The sequence below is a fragment of the Episyrphus balteatus genome, chromosome 2, assembly GCF_945859705.1.
Source record: "Episyrphus balteatus chromosome 2, idEpiBalt1.1, whole genome shotgun sequence".
Taxonomy (NCBI): Eukaryota; Metazoa; Arthropoda; class Insecta; order Diptera; family Syrphidae; genus Episyrphus; species Episyrphus balteatus.
Window position 1 is genome coordinate 127,616,774 of NC_079135.1, and position 15,389 is coordinate 127,632,162.

Here is a 15,389-nt window from a genome sequence, read left to right on the forward strand (position 1 = left end):
CCAGATAGCATTTACTTATAAAAAAAAATTGTTTTAAAATAGAGGTTCAAATACTTTGAAACGATAAACATGGTGACTTATTAAAAATTGTACCTTCACAACTGGCGCCCAACGCAGAACATTTGTGTAATTTTTTTTTTTTTTGTACAACGACAGTGAATCCACATTATATTAATGAATTTGGCTATTATCACTTTTTGAAGAAAAGCACTTACCATCAGTTAGAAGGTTGAAAGAACAGTTCGACATTTTTATCCAAAAAATTAAAAAAATTTCATAAATTTCATATCACACAACTTTATTCTGTCGTTGCTTTAAAACACACAACTTTCTAATTAATATAGTTTTTCATATCTTGGTGAAATTCGCAAAACTAACCTCTCCCAAGCCAGGTGATAAAAGAAGCTTCTTAGATAACTCATTTTGACAAGAGCATCGTGTGCTTGGTCCTTGAATTGGTGTGGTTGGTTTGTTTTTCTTTTGGCCAGGAAAACTGGTGCACACGCATTTGTCATTCTCTTTTGGAAACATCGTCATCATCATCACCATCGTCGTTCTAGTCTTCGGTCGGGGGAACGTTATGTAGGTATAAGAAGAAACGTGGGCGGTTAGTGTGTGTAAATTCTATGGTATAAAGGAAAAGTTTGTCTTTTTGAAAATTCGATTGCTACAAATTCTTACAGAAGATGAGGAGAGGGGTTCACTAACTTGAGAGACTTCCACCAAAGGATCTACTATACCTACTGTGCGGTGTGAATATTTTTGTGGCAGCTACACCTGTTTGAATATGATTTTCTCATGACTCTCCTCTACACTCTGTTTGGTATATAAAGAGAATGAGAAAACCTTCTTTAAATTAATACAAAACGAAGGATAAAGTTTGCTTTTAATTTGCGGCTGCTGTAGAGTTCTTCTTCGTCGTCATCGTTGGCGTTGTCGTTGTTGGTTCAATAAAGGTAGATATACTTTTTTAACTTGGCTTAAAAAAGAGGGTTGGATATCGCCTTGCTAGATAGGTATAGAAGGTATTAGTGTAACATTTGTTCAAAAGCCGCTTTTTCAGAAGATTGAACGGGCGGTATTGGTGGCGGCGCAGGTATATTATAGTGATGGCTCGATGGTGATGGTTGAAAAGTAGCTCATCGTGAGATACAAACCGGGTGTGACATGCCATGGTGAAATGTTTTTCTAAGACACCAAAGCCATAGCTGGGAAATGGCCATAATCTGTGTGAAAGTAAGTTTGAAGTACCGAAGGTTTGGAGTAGGTACAAGAAGAATGATAATACCTAGAACATTATACCTATTCTCTATTTTTAACACAAACGTGGTAGGTAGAAAGGCAGTCTTTGGCACATTGTTTCAATATTTGCATCAGCAGTTATATCCTTAAGTCGGTCTACATGGTCCTTGAAAAAGCTCTTATAATTGGAAAGAGGATTTTATGGAAATTCGAATTAACTTTTTTTTGTGTGTGTTTTGTTTTATTTTTTGTTCTTCATTTGGATAGTAGGTAAAAAAGTTGTGTTAGTTGGAAAGAAAATTGATACATTTTTTGGACTGAACTCTCTTGTCAAATATTTTGTAAGGAATTTCGTGCTAGAATAAATCTTATGGTCTTAAAGAATAATTCAAATAAAGATGCAAAAGATATGGAGAGCAGGTAAGCAGAACTTTGTCAAGGCTGGTTAGTTCTCCTATAGGATTTATTTTTAATTTTATGATGCCTTGAACTTTGGGTAACATCATTTAAGAACTGATCCAAAAGCCGTTACTTTGGGTTTTCGTTTTTTCGTTATGGAGAACGGTTTTGATAATCGAACAAAATACGAATACTAGACTTGGGTTTGATAATCTAGTTTGTTGTTTATGTCAAAATAACTTCAAAGACGGTTAAAACATTTGTATAAGTAAAAGAATCTACTCAAAACGGTGGTAGTGCGGCGCAATAGGATTTTTTGATCATAGTGCGGTTGTGGTTCGGTGATGATGCGGCGGAATAGTAGTTTTCGATCATGGTGCGGTTATTGTGCTGTGGAATTGTAATTTTTGAAAATATTGCAGCTATAGGTCTGTGTGGTTGTGGTGCGGCGGAATTATAATGTTTGAAATTGATGCGGCTGTGGTTCTGTGATGTGATGGTGAGGTGGAATAGTAATTTTTGAACATGGTGCTGGTGCTGTTTTTTGCGGCGGGATTGTAATTTTTGAAACTGGTGCGGCTGTAGTTCGGTGATAGTGCAGCGGAATAGAAATTTTAGATCATAATGCGGCGGAATTTTAAATTTTTAAATTGATGCGGCTGTGGTTAGGTAATAGTGCGGTGGAATAGAAAATTTTGATCATGGTGCGGTTTTTGTGCGGCGGAATTTTAATTTTTGAAAATGGTGCGGCTTTGGTCCGGTGATGGTTCGGCGGAATAGTAATTATTGAGTATAGTTCGGCGGTGGTTGTTCGTTTTTCATAAGGCCGTGCGGCAGTGCTGCGGTGGTGGTTTGGCGAAGTTTAATTTTTTCTCGGGAAGTGAGTTGGTAGCGTTTCTGATTCTGGCTAGCTATTAGATGTGCGACAGTTGCTCTTTACTGTTCTCCTGAAAAATAGTCTTGTATTGTTTGTTTTATTCGGATTGTATAATTTTCAAAAAGTCCGGTGCTAGGAATCTTAAATCTATTTCCTTCATAAACTGGCTCTGAGAAAAGTTATAGGTAAGGGTATCATTCGCAAAAGCCATGTTCTGACACTCATTTGACACATTTACAGTTTAGAGAGATGTTTCAAGCTTCAATACTTGAAGAACTTAAAAAAAGACAAAATAAACTGAAAAGTAAAAAATATATGACCCATTTTCCAACAAAGAATCAATTGAAAGTTGCTCATAAATTCCAAATGTATTTCACATATTTTCATTTCCGCTCTGTACGAAGGCATAACGTAGGCAAAGGTATGTTGCATATTATATCAATTTCAACCTTTATACAAACTCTTCGAAAAATCCCTCCAGTCCGGCACTTAAAGTATCAACTTAATAATTAACGATTATCCTTTCGACCCTTCTTGCATGCAAATCCATCTTATTTCCTGATCCCCTATACATCCCAGATTGCATCAATGTCGACAAAATATATAAATAAAACACTTTTTATCCTTTGCGAATAACAACAACAACAACAACAACACACGCGAAACTACACCATATACCTACCTACTTATACATAACTTTGTACCTCTCTTGGAGTTTCGAGACCGAGAGTGTTTCAACACTATACAACGCAATTCATTTCGGCCATCATTCATTATACGCGCTGACAGGTTGCTCTCTCCCAATGAATTCCATAACTTTGATTTAATTTCCGGACTCAGCACCCAAGGATCCCACAGGTATATTCATATTAAGCGCATTAATAATGCAACAACTAAAAATTCATTATCCTTTTTAGCATAGAGAGAGTGAGTGGCTAGGGAGTCAAACTGGGAGTCAGAAATGGGCTGTTTATTGTTGGGTAAAGGTTTGAGTGCGAGCGGAAGGTGGTACGAGCTGAGCTGGTGCTGAACATGATGGGCATCCGGTGCAAATTGTGTGTTCTTCCAGCTTTGAAAATTTTCGGCAAAAGCATGGAGCTTGAACCCAGTCAGTAGTGCGGTGGATCAAAAATTCACCATGTTATTAAAACAACATTTCATTTGATATTTATAAAGCAACGCTAAGCTGGATCAAGCTCCGACCCAAACCCACCATCATCCAACAAACCACCGCCACCGACCGACCCGGTGCCATTTCGACGGAGAGCGATAGCGAAGCAAGAATTACGCCAGAGATGTTTTTTTTTTTCAGTTCTGGTAAAATAATAAATTATTTAGGAATAAATACACACACACACACATTTTCAGTCGACTTCATATTCAGGATAACATCTGTTTGGATATAAAAACCACCAAAGCCATCAGGAACAACGCCATATCACCCACCATCGCATAAGGAGGGGGAGAATTTTGAAGGACTTGAACTGCCTGCATAAGTAATGTTACTTTGATCAACCCTTATGGTATCAGGAAGTCAGGATTCCTCCTCCCACACCACCCATCAAACACAGTTCCATGACTACGTGATGGTGTCCTTAGAAAATCTGAAAATGCATCAAAGATGCAAACCTACCTCGAGGGCGTCATATGCTGCCATATGTGTTTGTATTATTTTTTTGATTTTTTTTTGCTTTTCTATCGTTTCTTTGTTTTTTTTTTTTTTGTTATTTTGGGTTTTTGTATGCAACCTCAAAATAAATCTCATTCAAAAATGAGGTAATGGAATTTTACAGCCCCCAATGGAATTAAAAACGTCTAGGATTTTATTGTTTCGTCTGGAAAGTTTTTGTAGTGGAACATGGTTTTTTTTTTCTTTCTTCTATTTTTGGACGAAACTTGCTGTCGAAAATGCCCCAGGGGACTAAGTTATGCTATATACACTATAGAACTACAAGTGAAAGCTAATTGGAAAGAATCGTATAATAAAAGTTGAGTTCTTGTATGTCCTTTTCAGGGGCGGACTGGCCCACCGGGCATTCTGGATTTTTCCCGGTAGGCCCTCGGGCAAGAAAAAATTTCTTAAAAGCACTTGAAATTCAATTTTTAAATTCACTCACGTCATGCTTCAAGTCGGTTTCTGGCCTTTTTAGTCAGTATAAATCTATTGTGCCCCTTATGGATCTTTCAAGACCTATAGAATTATGCTTGTGAGCCCCCTATGTATGTTTCGAGGACCACAGAATTATGTTTGCGGCATTTAAGTCAACGTAGGCCTCCTGTGGATCTTAATGGGCCTACCGAATTCTGTTTGTGGCCCCCCTATGGATTTTCAAAGGGCCCCATATGGATATTTCGAGGCCCACTGAATTATCTTTGTGGCCTTTAAGGCAATGAAGGCCTCCTATGGATCTTTAAAGGCCTACCGAATTCTGTTTGTGGGCCCCCTATGGATTTTCAGGGGGCCCCATATGGATCTGTCGAGGCCCATAGAATCATGTTTATGGCGTTTAAGTCAATGAAGGCCTCCTATGGATCTTTAGGGGCCTACCGAATTCTGTTTGTGGGCCCCCTATGGATTTTCAGGGGGCCCCATATGGATCTTTCGAGGCCCACAGAATCATGTTTATAGAAGGCCTCCTATGGATCTTTAGGGGCCTACCTAATTCTGTTTGTGGGCCTCCTATGAATCTTTGGAGGCCTACCGAATTCTGTTTGGGGGCCCTATATGAATCTTTCGAGGCAAAAAACAACAAAAACTTTATCTGTATAGATTTTTGAAAAATCCAGATAATTATCCAGATTTTACTTTCTCTCGATAAAAACAGTGGTGCCAAGGTACTTTATTTGTTGTGTTAAGCCTGAACTATCAAAACACAAAGTCAAAAAAGTACAAAAAAGTAAACACGATGTTTTTTCTTCTTCCCCCTAGTAGCTTGTTTGTATATCTCTCTTTCATTTTAAAAAAGCTTGAACAAGACCAAGCTTTCGATTTTCACAATGTTTTAAAAACAAATACATACACTGAAACAATATTTCATACCCTTTCCGTAAGGTAGCTCTTCGATCACATAGTTCCTCTCATTTTCCGAAAAAAAAGCTCTTTTGACAAACAATTGAAATTTCAAATACATTCGATTCCCTATAAGTCATACTGTATCACTAACGATTCTCGAGCTACTTGTATTGTTTCAACCGTCCTTTGCTTCAACAGTACCAAATCTCCCCTAATTAGAGATTTAGGTGACAAAATTTTGAAATAAAAGTAACAAATTGAGTTTTTAAAAAATATTGAACTCTTAATTGATTTGCAGCAAAAAATATTTTGATTTATTAATTATTTCTTATTATTAAGAAATGTTTTAGTGAAAGAATTGTAAAAAACAAAAATCTATTATGAGCGGAGGGAGCAAAATACAGTTGCAAAGTCGGGACTTTTCGAAATTACGCAAAAACTGCATTAAATCGAAAACCGTAAGAATTTGAGATGAACAAGTTACCAAATTCTGAGAGTCCTAAAGTTAGCCTATCAGCATATTTCGTTTGATCCATTACTTTTGGGACACCCTTTGTATACAAAATATTTAACAAATTTTTAGCAAACACTAGTTATGGTATAATTACGGTGAGTCACCGTCGGTGACCATATTTCTGGGAGCAAAATCCGGGACAAAAAACATTATAAAATCGTAATAGAATGCATAGATAAAGTTGCTTAGAATATCAAAGCTTTTTATGTACCTGATAACTCACAAAAATATTTTTAATTTAATTTTATAAGAATTTTAATATCAATTTAAAAAATGATATAAAATTTAATTAATTTGTCGAAGTACCTAATTTACCGGTTCAGTAAAAGGTACTGTTAGTAACTGTTAAAAATATTATTTTTTTTTTTGTAACATGTAATTAAAAGTTTTGAAATTTTAAAGGGTTCATTATTCAAAAAACTTTTTCTTGTGAAGCTTTAACATGACAAACAAAAGCACTGGATAAATTCACGAAAACTTTAAAAAATAAATGCTTTTATTTGAAAAAATAAATGATTTTTAGCATTTACATTTTCCAAACTTGGTCAATTAATTTAAAGTAGGTACAATTAATAAAAAGGACTATCACCGACTAATTTCTATAAGTCAGTTAATGTGGTTGCAGTCCTCGTAAATTGCCACATGTTCCAAAAAAATAGATAAAACGTCCTTAACAAATATTCCTGACAGACCAACCCCTTATATTTTAGAAAAAGAAGGTGCAATAAAGACGAGATCGTTAATAAAACATCAAGCTCTTCAAATGTCTCTGTTAAAAAATATTTCTAATATTTTTTATTTATATTAAGAACATACATACATTTTGAAAAAAAAGAGCTTGTTTCTAATTATTTTTCGACCACTGTATATAAAAAAACAATTTCTGCATATCAACTTTTATTTTTAAATATTTCGAGTAAGTAAATAATTATGTAAGTATTTTGTGGCCCTTTTCCTAAAAGTCCCGGAAGGCCCTTTGACTCCCAGTCCGCCCCTGGTCCTTTTTGACTGCGCTGATAAAATGGAAAAGTACCTTCTTGAAAAAGATCCCAGCGCTTTGTTTTTTAAATTTTTCAAGTGCCTGTTTATTAATGTAGATTTAATTAAAAAGTAAAATATAATGCTGAGGGTGAAACAAGTAGTTTAAGCAATAAATTTGATGACTGGAGAGTCGTTGAAATTATTAGAAATTATTACATGTTCACTACGGAGTATTAATTGGCAGGTTTATTAATAAGCGGTATTTTTGGGAATTCATATGTTTAATTTTTTGATTTACATTTGAATGGAAGCAGTCGACTAGAATGTGTTAACTAATTCCGTACCTATTTTTCAATCAAAAAAGATAAAATTTTTTCAAGACTTTGTTCTAGAATTGTTGACTAAAATACATACGTACCTGACATTTATGCAAATTTGACTCCTTTTGGAATTTTGAAATAAAAAACATCTAGGTAGATTACAGGGATCGGGTCAAAATTCTGGCTTCAAAATTCTGCTTTTTTAACGAAAATTCTGTTTTTCAAAATTCTGCATTTTTTTTATTCTGCTTTTAAAAATTCTGCTTTTTAAAATTCTGCTTTTCAAAATTCTGCCAGTTTTATAGGTACTTAAACAAAAAAATTCTGCCAATTCTGTATTTTTTTTTAGAGCATATGCGCTGACTAAAGAAAAATACACCTCATTAATGTAATTCAACATTGGTACTTTCCTAAATTTTTTTGTTTAAGTGTCGCAAATATTTTTTAAAATGCATTGACTGACTTTCTTTCTAATAAATTCTATAACTTATTGGAACCGATGTTGTTTGATACAAAATATTCCTTTTCTTATTCAAATTTTTGAATATTCAAAAGCGCGCGCTTTTTAACATTTTCCAAACCCTTTTTTAATTTTTTGCAGAATTTTGAAAAACAGAATTATGAAAAGCAGAATTTTGAAAAACAGAATTTTGTAAAGCAGAATTTTGAAAGCAGAATTTTGACAAAAGAATTTTGACCAAGGCAGAATTTTGACCCCAACCCAACTATATTACGTTTCCCTACATATTAAAAGTTTTAAACAAAGATTGTACTAAAGAAAAACTAGCATGACCATAAATTTACCTTATTTCGTCAAACAACAAATAAGTTGATTATTTTCTACCAATTTTAAATGACAGTTTCGATTTTTGGTTTCTGCTTTTTTTGGGGTCTTCCATTAATATGAAGTTGCCGAAGCAGAGTTTAAAAGTAAAATGCACGACTACAGCTTGCTTTTAGAGTTGAAGGTACTGAAATTTTTAAACCTTTTTATATGAAAATTTCGTATACCACCTATCATATTGGAAAAAAAAAATTAAAAAAACTGAAAATTGGTTTTTCAAATGTCCGACGAGACATGTCCCATGAGACATTTCCCGTGAGGCATGTCCCATGAGACATTTCCCGTGAGACATTTCCCGTGAGACATTTCCCGTGAGACATGTCCCATGAGACATGTCCCATGAGACATGTCTCACGGGAAATGTCTCATGGGACATATCACATGAGACATGTCTCACGGGAAATGTCTCACAAGAAATTACTCCACCCTACAGAATTATAAGTAGGTTAAAATTGATTTGGGGTATTTCGATCCCCCAATACCCTTATTATCTATTAATCAAATTTAATTTGAAGTTTATAGATTTAAGTGAGTTTTTTTCAAAAACGTTTGTGCTCTGGTCCAAGGGCGTATACAGGTTTACTTCCTGGGGGGGGTCACGCTGAAATTTTTTTTTTACAAAAGTATAGACTTGAAAATGTGCAAGTTAAATTACAAATATTTAAATTTGTTCGTTTCGCATTTTGAACCGAACAGTATCGGAGAATTACTAAACAAAGAAAGGTATGTGATTCGTTTTGCTTCAGTTTAGCCTTAGCCTTGAGCCCAATTGCTTAGACCATCCTGTTCTAAAAATTAAACTGTATAGGTACTTCGATTTTTCGCTAGCCCAAAATCATTTTTGAAGGTACATACTATGAACATCTTCTTTATTAAATAAATGTGGTAACTTTTTAGTTGAAAGTCTTCCTAAGGCAAACGAATCACAAAGTTAAAAAAATAGCATTTCGAAAAAAAATATTTTTTTAAATCTTATGCAAATTTTATTAGACTAGGGGGATAACATTTTTTATAATATATTAAAATTCAATGCAGTTTGCATAACACTCAACTACGACCGACCCATGTTTAGAATAATTTCCGATTTAAAAAACTATCGTTGGCGTAAAACATAATGCTAGTTTAAAGGTACCTTGGGTAACTTCGGGCATAATGGCGCACCGGGCATTATGGCGCACCTCTCAACTACCATACTTTCAATACTCGCATTTAAATAAAACCAATGCAGAAACTTTGGTCTTCGTTGAACACTAGCCTTGTGAAAATCGCAGGTCAGTGCTATTATTTTTGTGTCAAACAAAAAAGAAAACAAAAAAAATATACCGGTTCTGGGTTCCAATATAATATCGCTTTGTTTTTGTTTGTGTGTATCTCGGTAACTATACAGTGCACGTGTTGTGATGAGTGGAATGCAGAGTACAGTTTCGGTTTGGTTATATAACTTGTAATATTTAAAATGAAGTAAGAATTGTGTTTGGTTTTTGATGTTTTGTGAATATGTGTATATTTTGCAATATGGCGCAGATGCAATAGGGGTATTATGGCGCTACATTAAAGCCGACTGCGCCATAATGCCCTTATGTAAAACTAATTTCAAAAGTAACTTGCATAATGTCTCTGCATTTTTTTAAATTTCAAATTAACCTCAATTTAACGTTAATTTTATGAAAGTTATTTACAATTATATTTCAGAAATGCCGAATATACGTACAAAAAGTAAAGGGCTCCGAAGTAAATGGGGTTCGCCATATTGCCCGTAGATAGGGCAATATGGTTTTTTTTTTTTTGACTATTTTTAATTTAATTTATTTTTTGTTAAAAAGCTTGAATTTTTGTTCTTAAATAATTTATTTATGTTACGTTTTTATGAAATTTAATTATAAAAAATGATTGAAATAAAAATTGTTGTCCACAGTAAAGTTATTTGAGTTTGTGCTTAGGTATGCCATAATGCCCTAATTTACCCTATAGAAATTTTGGTAATTTTAAACGGTAATATTATTTTGAACAAAATGCTTTATATAGCCTACTTATTAAGAATTTTACAAAATATGGGTCTGGTTTCGTCAGCCTTCGGGTTACAAAGTAACACACATTCAGTTATATTTATTAGATTTTCTTAAATTGGTTCTTAAAGGTTAATTTTAATATTCTAAGCTTTCTGGAAATATGTATTTAATTTGGCTGTAGACAAGGTTACTTAAATTCTTACCTATAATCGGATAGTTTTTTCAAAAGATAAAGTAAAAAATACTATTATATTTTATAAGCAAACAAAATTCACAAATTCTTGGCTTTTTAGATAATTAAATAAGGGAGCGATTTCTTTTTGTGAATGTATTTGTGTCCAAGTGACCGATGAAAAACAAAAAAATATACAAAACTTCATAGTAGGAACAAAACAACGTAACATTTGTTTGTTTTGTTCACTAAAAATGATTTATATTTCACAAATAAACAAAAATTGGCTCTGGTTCTTCATTTCTTTACAAAATTTTGTTTTGGTTTGATACAAAATTTGACAAAATTGTAGTGTTTGTGAAAATGTGTGTAAATACGTCTCGATTTAAAAGGATCGATTCTTCGGGAAAAAGTAGCGAATTTTTTTTTTTATTGGAATTCATTTAAGGAAAAAGTAGCGACTGCAAGTCGACTGCAGATCGAATTTTTGGTTATTGAGAATTCGACATATAATATTTTTTCTTTTGCACTATCAAGAACGTATTTTTTTCTAGGTGCCAAAGAAGAAAAACATTAATCGCCACATGAAAAAACATCCATTTAAAAATGAACTGACTGTGACCTCCTGGGAAAATTTTGCGTGACCCACCGGCACCGGTGGGTCACATGGTGGTCAACGTGTTAAGGATACGTTTAAAATTGAACAACTTTTAAGATTGCCTTATAGAAACGACCGTTATTTTGTTTGTTGGTTAAGAGCTGCTCACTAAAAATATGACCGCATCTTCAAAATAATATGGTAAAATAGTTCGTTGACACCAAAAAATTTTTTCACTTTTCATTTTCGTTCATGTTCTAAAACTTAAACATTTTAAAAATCATCTTAATTAAGTATAACTTACCAAATTTTTGTTTAAGATTTGACTTCTTGGGGGGGGGGGGGGGGTCATGACCCCGTGAATTTCCTCTTTATCATATGGATAACGACTTGAAAAACGTTCAAGAAGGTATTTGACAAAAACTTTTTCAAATTCCAATAAAAGTTTTTGTTTTCTTCCTTTGATTCTTTATATAGGCGCCCAATATGCATCCTGAGCAGCTCTGAACGTCATATTTTTTTTGTTTTTACGTCAAAGACCGATTTTGCAACATCATCCACTGAAAATGATGGATTTGGCTACTTTAAAATGTGACTCCACGGCACTTTAGCAATAGTATATGACTAAAAATACTTTATTTTTATTAAAACAAATAATTTCAGCAAAAATATATGTTTATATTTACCCCCACAATACGTTGTTTACATTTACCCATTATGAAAAATATTCTGGGGTGAATGTAAACACATGCAAATCGACATAAATGTCCTGTATTTTAAAATTTGTTTGTTTCACATAGAATCTACATCAAAATTAAAAACTAAAAAGTATTTGCAAATTATACTGACTTAATTGAATCTGCAAAAATATTTAATATTTCTGAAAGACTAACGACTTGTTTGGCACTTTAAAAAATTATCTTTCACGGAAAATACGCTCGTCGAATGAATTCTCCCTTGACAGCATTGAGTTTGACGTATAAGTTAAAAGATGCATGCGTCCGCGATTTGTACTTATGTATGCGTCAAAGAGACTTAACTGAAGCTCGTTATGAGCCATGTTCTCATTTACCCCTGTTTACATTTACCCACATTGACCCTACAAAGTCTTGGTTGAGGATTCAAATCATACAACGCTAAATTCCTTAGACTTCCGCTCTGCCTTTGGATACATACCCTAATTCGAGCAGATAAATGTCTCAATGTGTGTTTTCAAAATAAGGTGCTAAACAAATTCACTTAATTTTGTAGCTTGTCAATTTGTCCTCGGGCTCGAATAACTTATTTTCTCACACATAAAAAACTCTCGCGAGCTACTATCTGGCTTCTTATAAATCCTCTCTAACCCACACTTTTTTTTCAAATCGGATTCTTTAAGTGAAAATAAACAAAAAATCCTAGTGCGTCGTCGTCGTTTCGTTGCATAGTCGTTATCTCCCACGTTGTGATGCTGCTCACATCTTCAGCGAACACAAATAACACAGCAATTAAATTAAAACTCCCAGCATCCTAAAGCAACCATCAGCCAGAGTCCCCTACAGTCACCGAGTCCCCATCAGCAGAATCCCAGAAAGGCGCAAGCAAATAAAATGACTCAGGATTTTTGCATTAATTTTAATTAAGGATCCCTGCTGTTAAGTCCCAATAAAAAAAAAAAAAAAAATACACAAAAAAACAACAACCAAACAGTAACAAAAAAAAAAATTAAAATAAATACAAAAAAAAAAAATCAATGACTTATCTCATTTTGCAGAACATTAAGAGTCGCGCACCGAAATGCAAGCAAAACGAAAACAAACACCAAACGAAACACTGCGAAAAAAAAAAAAACAAATAAACTTTTGTATGCGCTCGCATCGCAAAACTTAGGACACGGAGATTGGAAGTAGTAGCGAGTAGCGACTGAATTGCAATTGGAATTGCGAACTGGAGACCTAGATCAACCAGCACCATCTCTCTCTCTCTCCATCCACATTCAGGACCAGAAGCTGCATCACCATCACCTTGCGGAATTGCACCTGATAAAAATCTGAACTCATGCGCGCGCGAAAAAGCATTTTGCACAAAAATTCCCTCAAAACAAGGCGAGCAACAAAACACAAAAACATGCCACAGAAACGCGAGCGAGTCTAAGGCAATACGAGAAAACGTGTGGAAATGGAAGTGGAACCAGAAGCAGAAGCACCAACATCGAGACCAAGTTCAGGATAAAAATTCTAGAGTCATGAGCAAAACTAATGGACCGGTGTCACGCAATGAAATGTTGTCTCTGTGGCAACCGAGTTGTCTTATGGATTGTGTTGCCTCCGCTGCTGGAGGAGTTGAACAGTTGAATCGGACAGTGGCGACAACAACGAACGGCTTGGGCGAAGGTGATGGCGAGGAACTTACTATAAACTTTGTTGTGGTGTGAATGAAGGGCATCTTGCACTTTGCTACAAATTCCATTGCGGCGAGATAAATTTTTTTCCATCCGTGTTTCTGTTTTTAGAGCTTGGCAAGAGCTGAGAGAGAGGAATATTTCGCGACACGTCTTATATAGACGGAAGGGTCCTCGAAAACTTTTAATTGGTCCATTATTTATTTTTGCCCATGAACTTGATGGCGAGAAACTGTGTGGTGGGGTAGATTGGGCGAAGGCGGAAGGGGTAGGTGGACGCGTGATATAGAGTTGATTTAGTGTGTCGGTTGCAACAACGCCAGAGTCTATACTGCAACTCTATAAGCAATATGAAAATGATAAAGTGCTGTGACGAATCATTAAAAAGCCATCAAGGCGCGAGATTCGAATGCTTCTGTATTATATTGGTTTAGGCCGAGATGTCATGAATATGATTTATGCGTGTGATTGGTATGAATTTTTTAATTATTATCTTATTTTTAAGAATCCAATATATAAAATTTTCTGTAGGCCTACACTTTTTTTTTTAGGTATTTTTGTATTAAAGCATATTATTATTTCTGATCGAACTGTAATAAGAACTAGGAGCATTTTTAGAAACAAAAAATTCCTTATCTTCTCGAGGACAAAGTGACGATGATAAGGCTCTGCCGCAACGCTCAATCACACGTTCGGGTTGATATCTGTCACAAAAATGCGTTTTCAATGCGTTTCCTGACTTCTTACGTCAAAAATGGAGTAATTTCGAAAATATCACATGTGTGAAGTTAGACCCCTTTTTTTTAATTGTTATTTTTGAAAGTTGTTCCAGGTTGTTCCCGATTTGTTACGGAATGTTCCAATGTTTTTTTTGAAAATTTTACAAAAATGGGGGTTTTAGAGCCAACAAACCGTTTTTGACCTGGCCATCCTTTTGTTCCGAGTTTTAAAAGTTGTTCCTAACAATGTTCCAAATTTTTGGACCCCTTAATTTAAAATTTTGAAAATAATATGGCCAAAAACAAAAAATTGTAGCGCCCCCTTTCTTCGATTTTTTAAGTTTTTATATTTTTTTTTTTTTTGCAAATATTAAAAAGTGTTCTTAACATTGTTCCAATAAATTGAGGTCCTAAAATTTGAGTTTTTAAAGATATTGTTTTCAAAGTTTTTTTCAAAAAACTTAAAAAAAAACTTTTCCAATTTTTATTTTCCAAATTTTTTTCTGAAATCGAATACCTATTTACATAAATGTTGAGTGAGATTCAGTGTTCTACAATAAGAGCATTAACTCTAAAAATATATCGTGGTATTTTTACATTAAAATTTCCATAGGCCCCCTTTTTCGAGAAATAAAATTCCAAAAATTCTTCCAAGTTTAACATTAATATTTCTTAAACCAACCCAAAATTCGTTAAGAAAAACAAAGAACTATTCATTTAAATTGAAAAAAAAAAAACGATTTTAGTAAACTCTTACCCCACTTTTGTTCCCTTTTTGAAAATTTTAAAATCCAAAAACTAAAACAAGTTGATCTTCTGATTCTCTTTAACAATATAATCTGTTTTAAATATATTTGAAACCCCAAAAATTATGAACAAAACCCACCAAAAATCTCATATCCGCAAGTCCTAATTTTCCTATTTCGAAGATAAGGTGCAGATTTTAAAAAATTGAAAAACTACACTTCAAATATTTGATAACGAAGAAAAAAATAACAAAAATATTTGTGTCAGATCAACATGAATAAGGTACATTACTTTTCAGGGATGGTCAGATTGATTTATTTGTGGGTTTTGTTGGAATCAGCGTTAAAAAATACCTTGAAATCATATGGGTAATGTTGGTATACACATAAGAATCTAAAGTTTTCTTATTATTTTTTTTAAATCTGCACCTAACTTTAGTTTAACCTGGAAAATTAGGACTTGCGGACATGAGATTTTTTTAGATTTTTGGCATAAGATATAGAATATTCAAACAAAGATAGGAACAAAAAAATTAGCCTATTAGCATTAATTCCAAGATTGTACCAGGATGTTT